Source organism: Mesocricetus auratus, unplaced genomic scaffold (assembly GCF_017639785.1).
Source record: "Mesocricetus auratus isolate SY011 unplaced genomic scaffold, BCM_Maur_2.0 Super-Scaffold_15014, whole genome shotgun sequence".
Classification (NCBI taxonomy): domain Eukaryota; kingdom Metazoa; phylum Chordata; class Mammalia; order Rodentia; family Cricetidae; genus Mesocricetus; species Mesocricetus auratus.
Genome location: NW_024429186.1, coordinates 33,178,540 through 33,182,829, shown reverse-complemented (window position 1 = coordinate 33,182,829; position 4,290 = coordinate 33,178,540). Strand labels below are relative to the sequence as shown.

The window sequence follows — 4,290 nt, the reverse complement described above, 5'->3', positions numbered from 1 at the left end:
CAAGAAGGCAAGAGAGGCAGCACTTTTAATCCCAGCACTCGGGAGGCAGAGGCAGGCGGATCTCTGTGAGTTCGAGGCCAGCCTGGTCTACAGAGCGAGTTCCAGTCCAGGACAGCCTCCAAAACAATACAGAGAAACCCTGTCTCGAAAAACAAAACAAAGCAAAAAAAAAAAAAAAAAAAAAAAAAGGCAAGAAAGAAGGCCAGACAGAAAATGCCACCAAGTGCCACTAAGACATAGGTTAACAGTCTTTTGTACCCTGATCAAAGAGGTGATGTCCCATCATTTTGCCACATTCTTTTAGTTAGTAGTATGTTATTAGGCCTACATTTAAGGGGAGGAGCTTACACAGTATATGAACACTGGCAGGAGCCTCATTATCAGGAACCATTTTATAACTAGCCTACTTTAAGATAATAATAACTCTTACCTGTATGGCTCATTTAAAAATGAAATGAGAGAATATATGCAATTCAGGGTCATAAGGCAATGTATGATATAACACATTTGTAACTATTATTACTACTAGTGTTATTATTGAGTGTCTATAATAAGGGGTTTTCTCTCCTGGCTACTAGAGAGAAACCTTTTATGAGGAATAAATGAGATAATATAACATCATTCCATCCTAACACATCGTAACTCTTTAATAGCCATTAGTTACTGTTTAAAATTATTAGTGTGTGACACCTAGTTGTTTCTTCAAACTATCGGAAGGACGTACTTTCAACTCAGGTAACTTTTGCAATTTGATCGAATTTCCATATACTGTGTTCCATTGTTCAGTAAGCAGCCTACACTTGCCTGAGCACAATTCTGGATTTAGGCTTCAGAAACTGTGACCAACAAAATCATAACCTACTGTGATTTCCTGTGTGCCCTCTACAAAGGAGGGCATCTCAAAACCTGCAAGACAGGCTAATCATGAGAGCTCTTCCAGTCCAAAGAGACATGTGCATCTGGCTCCATCCAGGTTCTTGTGAAGGGGGGGTGTGCCAGGAAGAATAGGCAGCGTCTTAGAGGTGTGGTCTCTGGCCTTCCAGAAGGAGCTGATCACTGTGGATTATGTTGAGTCGATCCTCAGCTGATGACCAGAGAAAAAAGAGGCTTTGTGCACCTGCCGAAAGGACTGGGCACTTCCACACCTGGGTTGGAGCTGCATGGAACTGTGAGACGAGACTAGGTAATAAATAGCGATTTTAGAGCTAGAAAATTTAGAGTCCAGTTGGCAACATGATCATTAGAAGGTCAGAGTGATCCGGCTGGGCTGGGTTGAAGCTGGCTTCCTTATAAGGGAGGAAGATATTGAGGCCTGGCTTATAGCCAGAGAAAGGAGGAACTATAATTAAGGAAACCCCATTATTTTGGCTTTGAGTCATTTCTCAAGGCTCACCCATGACTATTATACAAGAAGACTTTGGGGAAGAGGATAAAATTACTGAAGTATAAATGGTTCTTAAACTAAAACTTCTGTTCCAGCTCCAGCCTGAGCTACTTAGCAAAAACTGCCCCAAAAGAGTAAGCAAGCCAGAAAGATGGCTCACCAGGTCAGGTCAAAGTGCTTGCCATGCAAGCCTGGACCTGAGTTCAGAACTCACACAAAGATACAAGAACAGAATCGGTTCCTGAACCTTGTCCTCTGACCTTCACATACATGATAGCATGTGCTTGTCCAGGCACACACATAAATAAAATAAAATAAAGAAAGCAAACCTCTGCAGAGAGGCAAAAGTCCAAGTCTTTGCAACTCGTTCCACCTCATCTTTTCAGGCCTGAATAGATATTAACCACCACCACCCTGATCTCTTTGTCCCTCTCTCCTCTGCCACTCATATTTCACACGCTGTCTTCTACTGTGTTGGGCTAGCCTCACAAATAAACGCATTAGGAATCTCCAGATTGGAGCTGGCCCCAGATCCAGACTCATCTCTAGTAGCATCTGCTGTAGTGATGTACCTCAGAGCTCAGTACACAGCCGGTTCAAAATCAAGTCACCTGAGGGGCAGGGGACAGAGCTGAGTCAGTAAGCTGGCTTGTCTAGCCCGCACAAAGTTCTGCGCACAAACTAGGTGTGGTGGTGCCCTCCTGTAATCTCAGCACTCTGGAGGTGGAAGGGAGAGTATCATAAGTTCAAATTCATCTTTATTTGTATATCAAGTTCAAGGCCAGTCTGGGCTGTGTGAGACCCTGTTTTCACTTGCTATTGTTTTGTTTGTGTGAAATCTTTGTTTTTGTTTTGTTTTTTGGTTTTTCTCCAAGACAGGGTTTCTCTGTAGCTTTGGAGTTTATTCTGGAAAGATGCTGGCCTCGAACTCACATGCTAAGGTCTGCCTCCCGAGTGCTGGAACTAAAGGCTTGCACCACTACCACCTGGCTGAGCCCACAGACTTTTCTAAGCACCAATATCCCTGGCTGCCTCTCCTCCCAACACATTCCCAACATGACTACATTTGTTCACAGAGAGAGTCAAAGCAGAAGTTGCTGGGAATGGTCCAGAGGAGTAAAGGGAAGGTATGTACCAATGTCAAGTTCCTCTTCCGGTGACTCTTACATTTCTCCCAATTCTACGTTTCCTCCATTTGAGACAGAAGAGATTCATGAGTTTCAATACCTCTTAGTATTTTGAGAAGACCTCTGTCTGCCCCTTAGCAGACTGGCCAGCTTTAGAAGGGAAATAGTACTGGTCCGCATGGGGATGTTTCGTTTATTATTTACTCAGCCTTTTCCTACACTGCAGTGAGGGCAGCAGCCTCCTGGTTTCACCCTCAGGAAGTGTATTTAGTGGTAGGCTTTCTTTCTTTTCCTGTTAGTTTCCTGTGAAGGGACATCAATGTCTTTTATCAGCAAGAGATAAAAAAGGATGTTGTCAGTCAAGTGAAGACAGACAAACCTATTTCCCATCACAGACACATACCATCCTGGTGACGTAGAGAATTGAGTCTGATTTTAGAAATAACAAAAGAAGTTGATTTTCTTTTGTGCCTGTGGATATATGAGTTTGAGGCGTGTGTGCATGAGCATCCGTGTGCACGTGTGTATGGAGACCAGAGGTTGACAGTGAGTGTCTCTCCATCTTTCTTTTCTTTTTTTTTTTTGAGATTGACAGTATCTCTCCATCTTTATTTTCTTTTTTTTTTTTTTTTTGAGGTTGACAGTATCTCTCCATCTTTATTTTCTTTTTTTTGAGGTTGACAGTGAGTATCTCTCCATCTTTCTTTTCTTTTCTTTCTTTTTTTTTTTGAGGTTGACAGTGAGTATCTCTCCATCTTTATTTTCTTTTTTCTTTTTTTTTTTTTTTTTGAGGTTGACAGTGAGTGTCTCTCCATCTTTCTTTTCTTTTTTTCCTGGGCAAGTGGCTTTATTAGAGTGCCAGAATCACAATAGGACTTAGGAATTAGCACTGGGGCCCTTCTTCTTGCCAAAGGTGGGCACAATGTTTACAAAGCAAAGGTTGGACTGCATTCGCCACTTGGCCCAATCCATCTTCTTTTTCATCTTCTGTTTGGTCACCTTGGGAGTCTGATCTCTCACTTTTCCAGCATGAGCCAGGGAACCTCCCAGCTTGAGACCAGCTATTTCCAGAGTGGTCAGGGCCTCTATACCATGCTGGCCTAGGGTGGCCTCATCCTCCGTCGAGCCAGCCAGAAGCACAACTCGATCTTCCCGTCCAGGGCAATGCCTTCCAGTGAGGCCACAGGAGCTTTGAGCTGGGCGATCATCTCTTGGCCGGTCACCTGGAGGGCGTGTAGTTCCTGGGCGCATACAAAGAGCTGCATGGAGGCAACTAACCCACGGACTCCGAAGCTGCTACCACAGAGATGGAGTCAAGCCATCTTTCTTTCTTTTTTTTTTTTAACATTTCTTAGAATTATTTTATCTGTAAGAGCATTTTGCCTGCGTGTTTGTATGTGTACCGCATACATGTCTAGTGCCTTCGCAGATCAGAATAGTGTGCTAAGACAGGCGATCCAGACTTAACGGTTGGTGTGAAGCAGCCACTATGTGGGTGCTGGGAACTGAACCTGGGTCCTTTGGTTTTTTTGTTTTGTTTTGTTTTTGTTTTTTCTCTTTTTAGTCCCCCAGTCAAACCTGGGTCCTTTGTAAAAGCAGTAAGTGCTCTTAACCTCTGAGCCATTGCTCTGGGAACTTCATCTTATTTTTTGAGAGGAACCCCATCACTGAACCTAGAGTTCCTTGCTGGTTGAGGCACCTCCTCAGCCCTCAGAAGCCCATCTTCTTGTCTTCCCCTGCAATTCATAGTCTAACCCCCCCCATCTACACGATAATTTT

At 43.6% G+C, this 4,290-nt stretch overlaps 1 pseudogene; it reads right to left on the bottom strand.

Annotated features, from left to right (window-relative positions):
* Positions 1-3,360: 3,360 nt before the first annotated feature.
* On the bottom strand, positions 3,361-3,779 carry LOC101837522 (annotated as a pseudogene).
* Between the last annotated feature and the right edge of the window lie 511 nt (positions 3,780-4,290).